Source organism: Elephantulus edwardii, unplaced genomic scaffold (assembly GCF_000299155.1).
Source record: "Elephantulus edwardii isolate Elephantulus edwardi_28Jun2011 unplaced genomic scaffold, EleEdw1.0 scaffold00017, whole genome shotgun sequence".
NCBI classification, from domain to species: Eukaryota; Metazoa; Chordata; class Mammalia; order Macroscelidea; family Macroscelididae; genus Elephantulus; species Elephantulus edwardii.
Window position 1 is genome coordinate 23,859,976 of NW_006399767.1, and position 12,113 is coordinate 23,872,088.

At 48.9% G+C, this 12,113-nt stretch overlaps 1 pseudogene; it reads right to left on the bottom strand.

Moving 5' to 3' along the window:
• Positions 1 to 4,747: 4,747 nt before the first annotated feature.
• LOC102848464 lies at positions 4,748 to 5,806 on the bottom strand (annotated as a pseudogene).
• Between the last annotated feature and the right edge of the window lie 6,307 nt (positions 5,807 to 12,113).

Sequence of the window (12,113 nt, forward strand, 5' to 3'; positions counted from 1 at the left end):
CAGGGCAGCATCTGTTAACTGAAATATGTCAATTGTTATACCATCTATTCCTGGAGCCTTATTTTTTGCCATTTCCTTCAAAGCAGCCTGAACGTCTTCTTTCATCACCATAGGCTCTTGCTCATATGTTGTTTCATGAAATTTTGGGGTTATGCTATGCTATTTCATTCTGCTGGCTAGAATTTTGTTAAGAAATCAAGAAAACAAAAATCTTCACCACCAGGTCAATATAAAGCATCATAATAGATGGAGAAAAGATTAAGTTCTTAATTATTTCATCTTACTTGGATCACAGTCAACACCTTTGGCATCAACAGTGAGGAAATCAAAAGACCAAGTTACACTGGGAAAATCTACTGTCAAGGACCTCTCCAGAGTACTAACAGTGATGTCAGCCTAACAATTAAGGTACGCCTGATCCAAGCCATGACCTTCTCAGCTGCTTGCTATGCATATGAGAGCTGGGCAGGGACTAAGAATGACAGAATTGATGCCTTTGAGTTATGGTGCTAGAGAAGAGCATTGAAGATCTGATGGACAGCCAAGAGAACAAACAGGTCTGTCCTGGAGAAAGTGAAACCAGGATGCTCGTTGGAAACAAGGATGGTAACTTGAAGTATTTGCTGTAGAGGATCAAACACTGCAACCTTCAATATGGATTGCCTCTCAACATCAGGAAAACAAAACTTCTCACCACTGGACTGATAGGAACATCCTCAAGTCTGTCTCACATATTTGGGGCATGTTGTCAGGAGGCATCAATCCTTGGAGAAGGATATCATGCTTGGAAGAGCAGATAGAAGGTCAGTGCAAGAGGGGAAGACCCTGGGTGAGATGGACTGACCCAGTGACTGTGGCAATGTGGTCATGTGCGTCAGAGATGGTGAGGTTGGCTCAGGATAGGGCTTAAGTTCAGAGCCTTGTTCACAGGGTCACTATGAGTCATAGTTGACTTGAGATTTTATATATATGTGTGTGTGTGTGTGTGTGTGTGTGTGTGTGTGTGTGTAAAATACACACACACATATATATATATTAAAAGGGATGTTTTGGAAGAGATGGTCAGAGCAGGCCTTTCTGAGGAGGTTGTTAGTGTCAGCGATTTGATTCCTGCTCATGGTGACCCCATATGACAGATCAGAACCCTATGGGGTTTCTCCAGACTAAAATCTTTACAGAAGCAAATTGTCAAATCATTCACCGGAAGAATTGCTGAGTAGATTCCCACCACTAACTTTTTGGTTGACATTTGAGCACTGAACGTTTGAGATGAGCCCGAAGGAAATGAAAGTGGCTGATGTCTGGGGGAAGGGTATCCTAAGTGGAAGGAACAGTGAGCACAAAGGCCCGAGGTGGGACTGTATACTTGGTATGTTTGAAGGACAACAAGGAGGTCCAGTGTATTGGAGTTTAGAAGGGGAGAGTGCTAGAGACGGCATCAGGGAGATGAAGGGGCCAGAATGCATGGCAGGAACTTGGGTGGTGTCTTAGTCATCTGATGCTGCTATAACAGAAATGCCACAAATGGGTGCTTTAACAAACACAGTTTTTTGCTCACAGTTTAGGCAGCTGAAAGTCTAGGTTTAGGGGCCAGCTCTAGCAGACTTTCTTAAATCAGCTCTGCAGGAAGACCCTTGTCTCTCTGAGCTCCCACTCCTAGGCAGTTGGTGTGTAGCTTGGTGTATGTGTCCCCCCATCTCTGCTGCTTTTATTTGCTTGTTTAATCTCGCCTATGTCTCCATAAAGAGATTGATTTAAAACACACCCTACATTAACACTACTTCATTACCATAACAAAGAAAATGTATTTCCAAATGGGATTAGAACCATAACCACAACCACAAGAGATTAGGATTCACACACGTATTTTGGGGTAACACACTTCAGTTCATGACAGGTGGTTACTTTAGAAAAAAATGGGGGCCTTTGAGGAGGTTAGAGAAGCGAACAATGTGATTTGATTATTCTCTGAGGCAAGTGTATCACTTTATGTCATTTGATCCCTCGTTCATTCATCTCTTAAGTATGTACTAAGTATTAATGCCAGGACCTGCTTACAGGTAGACACTGACTCACACGCAAATCTTTCCTTTTTTTTTTTTTAAATTCTGGTTTGCTTACAAAATTCATATACATTGTGTTTCACATTATTCTTCATTCACGTCGTGTTTCATATAATCATTCTCATTCATTATGTTTTATAAAATTAATCCCTATTAGACCAAGCTATAGTCTTAGCAATTACTTGCTATGCATCAGAAAGATGGACAGTGACTAAGGATGATAGAAGGAGAATTGATGCCTTTGAGCTGTGGTGCTGGAGAAGAGTATTGAATACATGACGGAATGCTAGGAGAACAAACAGGTTTGTCGTAGAGAGGGTGAGACTAGGCTGCTCCTTGGAGGCAAGGATTCTGAAGCTTCATCTGATGTACTTTAGGTATGTTGCAAGGAGGGACCAGTCCTTGGAGGGGGACATCATGCTTGGGAGGGTGGAGGGACAGCGCAGGAGAGGAAGACCCTTCGTGAGATGGATTGACTCAGTGACTGGAGTATGGGGGTGGGTGTGTCAGAGGCAATAAGGTGGGCACAGGATAGGGCAGGGTTTAGGGCTGTTGTACTTAGGGTTGCTATGAGTCGCATTTAATTTGAAAGCACATAACAACAACATTAGACTATGCCTGCCATTACAGGTTTCTGCTTCAGGGCTGCCCCCTAGGCTGGAGCAGAGAAGCCCTCCAATCCTGTAGTAATGATGGTCAGGCCAACATGAGGTACCAGGTCTGAGGACACCCAAACCATGCCGTCTGGCCCAGCCTGGATTACTCACAGGCCATGTGTGCAGCATGACCTACCGCTGCCCTGTGCAGTGGACCTGGCAAGATCGTCATGCAGCCCAGTGGAGTGACAGGCACCTCTATGCATATGGCATGTGTCACATGTGCGCAGGACAGTGAACACCATTTTCTTGTCTTCTCTCTGAGCTATTGTTGCCATGAGGTTCTTTTCTCTGGGCAAGTTTGCTCTCAAGTTAGACCTCCAGGCAGCCAGTCCTGTCTTGTGCAGCACAAGGAATTTGGTGCTAATTACATCGAAGTTTGCAGAACTGTTTACTTCTTAGGATTTTTATAGTAAATGAGAGCTGATTCACGGCTGCTATGATAATTATGCCCCTCTGACTTTACATTTCGATATGCTTTCTGAGTGGGAAAGAGGTGGGGTCACGGTTCAAGAGGAGGGGAGTTCCCATGACCAGCAGCATGGCTTACCTCACCTTTGGCGCCTGTGGGGAAGTGCTGGGAGGAGCCACAAACCCAACGGGGCAATCAAGGCTCAGAGCCGCTGCCCAGGGCGCCGGGAGCACCTCACCTCTGTGCCTGACACACTAGCTTCTCTCCTCTTCTTTCCCAAAGAGGTCCCACAAAACACAAGTTCCCTGAGTGGATTCTGAGAAACTGCCAGCTCTGAGCCCCTCTTGTAGACTCTTAATGTCTTTTAGGGTATTCAACACTCTTGACAAATCCCACAAGAAATATACTAGCTTGATTCGGTTTAACTTGATATTTCCCAAGATGACTTTTGTGTATAAGGCCACTGTATGTGTAAGAGAGAGAGCGTGGGCATTTTAGGAGCGAGAACGTCTCTGTTCTTAGGCCAGCCCGGGCTGAGAAGACCAGAAGTAAGCTATGGACAGTGGGAGAAATGGAGATCTCCAGTTGGATTTTGAAAAGAAAGGAGTTTCAAAGAAGTCTCTGCCTCAGCCTCCAAGGGAAGAGAAACCACAGAGGAAAAAGGGGGGGTCTAGACATTCCCAGGCCCAGCCCTGCTGCTCTGTGGTTGATGTTATTGTTTGAGTAATATGTGAGACAGAGCTTGAGGAGGGTGTGTAGAGGAGGGGGAGTTAGTTGAAAAGCTCCCCTGGGCAGTGAGCTTTCCCTCCGGAGAACACAGCTGGCCCTCCCCTCACCCCATCTCTTCAGGCTTAAGGACCCCAGATGACTGTCAGCTCCATTATTCCTCAGCCCACTTCTCTGCCTCCACCCTCATCCCCTGCATTTACTAAACACCAAGCACTCCTCTAAGTACCTTACAGATGTTAGGTTAATTCACTTTAACCACAGTCCTATGAGGAAGGAACTATTATCCCATTTTCCAGATGAGAAAATAAAAATCTGGAGAGGGAAAAGGACTTGCCTAAAGTCTCACAAGTGGAAACTTGTCATGTGCCATCTGGTCAATTCTGACTCCTAACAATCATATCAGAAAAGAGTAGAGCTCTGGTGGCCTCGTGGCAAGAAGCTGCACTGCAATCCCAAAGGCCAGCTGTTTGAGGCCACCAGCCGCTCTGCAGGATGGGCAGTCTCCTCCCATGCAATTAAACGCCTCTGAAAACCCGCCGAGGGTCAGCGTGGGTCAGTTCTGACTCGATGGTACACAAAAACAACAACAGAACTACCCTAGGGGGTTTCTTCAGCTGAAAACTTGATATGAATGGTTTGCCAGGTCTTTCTTTCATGGGGTTTTGAACTACTGACCTTTCATTTAACAATTAAGCACTGAACCATTGTGTTACCAGGACTCCTTAACTAAATAGGGGAGCCTGTAAGAATCAGCCTTAAGGCTGGTGTGAGAGGAATGGTCTAGTTAACTGATCTTGTTGAATTAAGCCCTGGCTGGTAAACTGGAGGGGGTAGGAGCTAATATTACTAAGGGTCTTCCTATCTCTCTAGACTCTCAGACTATCTTGTCAGACCCCCGCCAGGCCCCATAGGCCTCCTGGCACCCTGTCAGGGCCGTGCTGGACACTCCCCATCACCACAGCAGCCCCTTGCTCAGCCCGGCGGCGCCTGTCTGCCAGTGGCCAACAGAAGAGGTTCCTGAGTCCAGCCCGAAAGGGACGAGAGAGGTAGAAGCAGAGGATGGGGCTCACGGCACAGTTGGAGTAGGCCAGAATGGTGCAGAGGCTGGAGGCTACAAAGGCCAGCGGCGTGTCAGGCAGGCCGCCCACAGCTGCCACGTAGCCCAGCACGGAGCAGGACCCCCACATCAGCACGAAGACCACTAGCACCACGAGGATGAGCCCCGTGTTTTCCTGGTGTTCCCGGAGGCTCTCCCCCACGGGGCCGTGGGGCTCTGCCCGCAGGAGCCAGCCCACGTGGCTGAATGAGCAGCCCAGCCCCAGCACGCAGGGCAAGAAGGCCAGGGCTCCCAGCAGAGTGAAGTAGCAGGAGGTCCGCGCGGGGCTCAGGAGCAGGAGGCAGGCCCTGTCCTCGGGACCCCCTGCGACCTCCTCCTCCACCACCACCCGCTGGAACAGCCAGTTGGGCAGAGAAGCCGTGATGCCCAGGACCCACATGGCCCCACAGAGCAGCAGCTGAGGCCCCCAGCCGGCGGGGAGGGCCATGCCAGGCCGGGCCACGGCCACGTGGCGCAGGAGAGCCGTGGCCACCATGCTGTAGAAGGTGCAGAACATGGTGGCCGTGTTGGCAGCCTGGCTGATGGTGCAGACGGCGGTGCCCAGCCACCAGTCGTGCTGCAGGAAGCTCAGCAGCAGCACAGGCACCACGCAGGCCAGGAAGAGCAGGTCGGACAGCGTGATGTTCACCATGAGGCTGTTGGTGAGCGCCAGGAGCGGGCGTGGCGAGGTGCGGCCTCGGCCCACCACCAGCAGCATGAGCCCGTTGGCCAGCAGTCCCACCAGCAGGATGAGGCCACAGATCCCGGCAAAGATGAGGCGGAGCAGTTGTTCAGACATGGCTGGGAGCACGGTGGTGAATGTGGCATTGGGCCGCAGCCAAGACTCCATTCTCCTGCTTTGAACACACAAGGACAGCATAGGAACCAGCTCAAGCGCTGACTCCCCTCTTTTCCCAATGAGAACAAGATAAACCTGTTGTCATTAAGTACTCCCAACTCCTGGCAACCCCACTTGTGATAGAACAGAACTGGATTGCACAGGGGGCTCCTGGTTTCGGGGCTTTATGTAATCTCTAGTGGCTTGTTGTCATTGTAGGCCGTCCCACTGGATCTGACTCATAGCTGATCCTCCAGTGGGTTTCCAGAGGTACCAAATCACACAATCCACCTTTCTCCTGTGGAACAGCTGGCAGATTTGAACTATGTGCCTTTGGGATTGCAGTGCAGTTTCTTACCACTAGGTCACCAGAACTCTCATTCCTGGTGGCTCAGATAAAGAATTAGCTTGGCAACCCAAAGGCAGGCAGTTTGATTCCACTAACTGCTCTAAGGGAAAAAAGATAGGCAATCTCCTCTTGTGTGATTTAGTGCCTCTGAAAACCTGCTGCAGGGTCAGCTATGAATCTGTTCCAACTCGATGGCATACAACAACAACAATCTTTATGGAAGTAGAGTGCCAGGCCTTTCTTCCGCGGTATCATTGGGTCATTGAGTGAAATAATTTGTGCTGCCCAGGGACAGACATTTACTTTTCCCTTATAATCTCCTCACCCTCATTTCATAGAATAGGGAGCCCTGGTGGCACAATGGTTGGGCACTCAGCTTTTAACTGGAAGAGTATATAACAAGGGTGTTTGAATCTGCCCAACAACTCCAAGGGAGACTAGCCTGGTGATTTGCTGTCATAAACATCACAGCCAACTACCCTCTGGGTAGTTCTACTCAATCACACGGGGTTGCTAGGAGCTAAAGTTAAGGGGGCCCAACAACAACCTGTTTAGAGTTCTGCCTGCAGTAGGCTAGGTACATGCACACAGAATCCCCTTTAGACCCCACAAGAGCCTATGGGGACTGCCTGGGTTTGAATCTTGACTCTGCTTTTTAACAGCACTGTGACATTGTAGTTGTGTGCCGTCAAGTTGGACTAGCCCATAGCTAACCGTCCAGTGGGTTTTCAGAGACAGTGAATCACACAGGAGGAGATTGCCTATCCTTCTCAATTGGAGCAGCTGGTGGATTCAAACTCTGAGATTGCAGCATCACCTCTTACCTCTAGGCCACTGGACCTCAAGTTATTTAGTGTTTCCCTGTCTCAGTTTCCTCGACTATAAGCAAGTGAGGAGATAGAATAATAGCAGTAATTGTCACTAAGGGTTGAGATTCAAGTAATTTTCATTTTCTTCTTTATAATATTTTTCCCTTTCAAAAATTTAAAAATCTGATAAACGAATCAGATTGGAAATTGCTATGAGTGTTTAATCTGATCAATAAATGCTATGGATATTTTCAAACAAAACTGTCCAACTTGTGTCACAGATTTGAGACTCAAATGAAAAGGTGAATGTGAGAGAGCTTTGAGAAAGGAAAATGCCTCAGGCTTTAGGGCTCCCCCCCAAGAAGCTTCAAACATGCCGACGCTGAGGCCCCACCCCTGAGAGGTGACTCAGTGGGGTGGCGCTTCGTGGTTCTCCCAAGTTCCCACATGGTTCTGCTGTGCAGATCACTTGAGAAGCACTGCTCCCTACCTGTCGTGCTCTGAGATCTCACTTCTTGCCTGAGTTGTGTTGTGCTGATAGGAGTTGGGGGGATTTTCACCCCCCTGTGCTCCAAGTGTGGAGCCTCTTGTCAAGAGACCCCAGATTGACTGGAAAATGAGGTCTAGATATCATAGACTCAGCTCTATGACCAGAAAGAGTTCACCATCTGCTACCCCACAGACTAGAAACCCCAAGCTTAAGGTGCCTAGGAGTTTGCTTATTAGCTATTTCCTGAGCGTTTACACTGGACCAGGCACTGGGGATGCAGTTGCAAACAAGACCAGGGTGGTGCAGCCTTGAGCTTCCATCCCTGTGGCCTCATGGGTAAGCCAGGAGGTTCAAATCCACCAGCTGATCCTCGGGCGTGGAGCGGGGGAGGTGGGAGGTGGTGGGGGTGGGAAGATGGGCAATCTTCTCCCATGCAATTTGCTGCCTCTGAAAACTTTCTGGAGAATAAGCTAGGAATGATGAAATGATGAACAGGAGTAGTTTCTCCTGTTTTGGGGGTGTGGCTGGAGGCACTGCTGTAGAACTGCCCCAAAGACAGGCCTGAAGGAGCTCATCAAACCTCTCTACCTGGGGGAACCACTTGGTCTCTTGTGCAGCTTATATACCTCTAAGTGGCAGGTAAGGAAGGTAAGGGGAGACATAGCTTGAGTTGTGGTGTTGGAGAAGAGGACTGAATATTCCCTGGACCGCCAACAGAACAGATAATGTCTTGGAGAAAATGCAACCAGAATGTCTGAGAGGCAAAGATGATGAAATTTTGACTCACATATTTTGGACAAGTTTTTAGGAGAGGTTATTCCTTGGAGAGGAACATCATGCTTAGAAATGTGGATGGCCAACAAAAGAGAGGAAGACCCTCAATGAGCTGGACTGTTACAGTGTCTGCGGCAATGGACTCAAATGAGTCAGGAATGATAAGGATGGCACAGGATAAGACAGATTTCTGATCTGTTGTTCATAGGGTCACTATGAGTTATACTGCACTTGATGGAGCTTAACAAGAACAAGGGAAGACTGGCAGGGGGGCCTCTCTGACTTCTGTCCCTGTGTGTCCCCTTCCCCAGGGTTTCAGACAGGTTCCAGAAGTGCAGGAGGAGGAGGAAATGGGGACCAGCCCCAGTGCCTTCACTTCCCTGATGAATCCCATAACGAATCCACTGTCTTGGGATTTGCCATTATTTTTTAATTGCTTCCTCGATCAAAGAGTATTGAATGTTCCATGGACTGCCAAGAAAACAAACAGATCCATCCTAGAGAGGGTTAAACCAGTCTACTCCTTGGAGGCAAGGATTCTGGGGCTTCGTCTGACATACTTTGGACATGTTGTAAGGAGAGACAGGTCCTTGGAGAGGGACATCATGCTTGGTAGGGTAGAGGGACAGCGCAGGAGGGGAAGACCCTCTATGAGGTGGATTGATTCAGTGACTGGGGTAATCGGGATGGGTGTGTCAGAGGCAATGTGATTGGCACAGGATAGAACAGGGTTTAGGGCTGTTGTACATAGGGTCGCTATGAGTCACAAACGACTCGACGGCACATAACAACAACAACAAACCTCGATCTAAACTCCCATGCCAATGACTTAGAGGTTAACTATTCGTTAACCATTATGTTTGTGGGCACTAGAACCCAGGTTCAAAATCAACTCCACCGACATGTAATCCAACCCCTCTATATATTACTTTCCCCCACTTCCTAAACCACATGCCTCCGGAAACTCTATGAACTTTGATAAATGTTGATAGTTGTAGAGGGGCTTCAGGCCTTTTGTTCATAGGGTCTCTATGAGTTGTGCTTAACTCGAAAGCAATCAACAATAACAATAACATCAGGAAAATGGGAAAACAGGCCCAACTTTATAATGGTGATGTGAAGATTAAAGTAGGCAAATGAATTAAGTGCTCTGAGCCATGCATGATGATTTTGTAAAGGCACTCAGTGAAGGCTGTTGGTTTGCCCACGAACACTCTCGGATCCAGAAATCTTCCTTCCCTAACACCTCTAACCAACCTGGCTTCAATCCCCCACCCATTTTTCCTCACTCCATACTTGAGCCCCATCAAACTCCATCCCACTCTTCTGTTCTTCATTATCTTCAAGCTAAGTTGTGGCCACAGCTACTCACACGTACCCTGAGAACTTACCACTGGTCTGGAAGTTCACTTTGCAGTCTGCGTTGAACCCTGCCTTCTGCTTATCTCACCAGTCTTGTCCTTCTTTGAGGCCTGTGGGTCCTGTTCGCTGAACTGTGAGACCTTTGATGCTGGGAGACAAGCTGGTGTCCTCTCCAAAGCTGTGCTCTGTAGAGAAGGGGGGTCTAGCCAGAGGAGGCTGAGAGGGGGTCCTGGGAAGTGTGCAGTACCTTCCGCATGCAACCCTGCTTCTAGAGAACCAGAGTTGGCTGCTGGGAGGCTGAAGTATAACTGAGATGGGCGGGGCAGCCCAGGGACCATTCCCTCTCTGGGTCCCTCAAAGGAAACTGTCGCCCCACTGGCTCCCCTAGGAATCACACCCTAGCTACTTGTCTCATTATCTTCCTGGTCCACAGGCAGAGTTGTTGAGGCCTGCCTGGCCTCCTGGACCTCGGGGGGGGGGGGGGGGGGGAGAAAGCCATTGGCAGCAGCAGGAGCTGCTCTAACCCTCACCCAGAGCGGGGCACCACTCACTCCAGCTCACTTTTGTCTCCATGGGCCACCTAGAAACTGACTACAGCTGGGGAAGCTTGTGGAAAGGGCTGGGCGACAGAGGAGACACGGAGGTGAAAAAGAATCAGTGAGAAGCTTGGAAGGGTGTGGGCTAGATCATGGCTATCTCACCCATAGTTGAGGAGTTAAACGGAACCTCTTCAGAGCATGTAAGAAAATTCTTTGTAGCTTCGGCGCCCTGCATCCTCTCTATCCTATCTCTTGCCAAGTGTCGCCTGGCTTCTGCTGATATAAGTGGCAGCTCACTGCTACTGCCGCATCTTTATCAGAACTGAGATGAGGCATGGGGGTCAGAAGTGGAAGAGGCTGTGATTAAACAGGTAGGGATGAGACAGTCTATGATTTCCTGCTTTCTCTTTCTCTCCATCATTCTCTCTCCTAATTGTGTCTCAGACTTCTCTGGCTTGGAAACCAAGCTTTCCTCTGATTTAGCCAGTGATTCACTGGTACATGAATGATTGTTGTTGTTATGTGCTGTCAGGTTGCGACTCATAGCGACTCTATGTACAAGAGCCCTAAACCCTGCTCTGTCCTGTGCCAAACTCACTGTCTCCCACACTCCTACTCCCATTACCCCAATCACTGAATCGATCCATCTCATCAAGGGTCTTCCTCTCCAGCTCTGTCCCTCCACCCTCCCAAACATGACGTCCCTCTCCAAGGGCATGCCTAAAGTATGTCAGACAAAGCTTCAGAATTCTTGCCTCCAAGGAGCAGCCTGGTTTCACCTGTTTGTTCTCCTAGCAGTCCAACACCACAGCTCAAAGGCATCAATTCTCCTATCATCCCTAGTCACTGTCCAGCTCTGCGATGCACAGCACACAAATGTGAAGACTATGGCCCGGATCAGGTGCACCTTAGTCTCCGGCCTGAAGTTGTTGCTCCTCAGTACTCTGGAGAGGTCCTTGACGCTGACTTTCCTAATGCAGTTCATCTCTTGACCTCCTGGCCGCTGGTACCAAGAGTGTTGATTGTGGCACCAAGCAAACTAAAACTGTCATCAATCTCAATCTCTTCACCACCATCATGATGCTGCCAATTGGCCCAGTAGAATGATTGTTGTTGTTGTTAAGTACCGTCAAGTCACAGGCGACTCGTAGCGACCCTATGAAGGAGAGTCCTTGACGCTTGGGTACCTTTCATCCTCTCTCCAGGTTCATAGGGTTTCCGGAGGCAAGTTATTATGGAAGTGGATGCCACTCCTCCTTCCATGCTTGTTTTAATCGGGGAGCTCCACCCCACTCTCTATCTGCATTGGGTAGCCAACCATTAACGCATTTGACACATCCTGGGAGATTATGGCCACCTCCTCGCTCCTCTTCTCCTTTTGGGCTTGAAGCCGCTGCTGCCTTCAACCCAAGGCCAAGCGTGACTTCCCTGGCTCCTGGAGGCAGAGTCGCCTTTCTCCAGAGACCGCCACAACACAGCACCCACGTACACAGCAGCACCATGCTCTCTGGCCAAAGGATCATAGCCACCCTGTGTGGAGCAAACCTGGGAGATTATGGCCGCCTCCTCTCTCCTCTTCTCCTATTGGGCTTTTTGTCTTAGTGTCTCTGTTTTTCTGTTTGTAACACACTGCTGATGCAGTAGGAGAATTTCCCATGTAAGGGCTATAGTGGAATGATTACAAAGTACCAAATTCAGCATCTGTCTGCACACAGCGGACACTCCATGCAGGGAGTGGCATTAGCATAGCATTAGCATAGGTGGCTAATGGCAGGATCTAAAGAGCAACATCTACAGCAAACACAAGTGACAGGAAGTCATTCAACACTGAGGGGTGGTCTTCTTAAGACCCCCCCAGGCAGACTTCCTGTGAAGTCCCAGCCCTGGATCATAATGTGCAGCCTCACTGCAGGAGGCTATATGTTAGGTCATATTCCAGGAACTCCTTCCACATGCTGGAAAACCAAAACTGGAACCGAGGGTGATTCTAACTCTA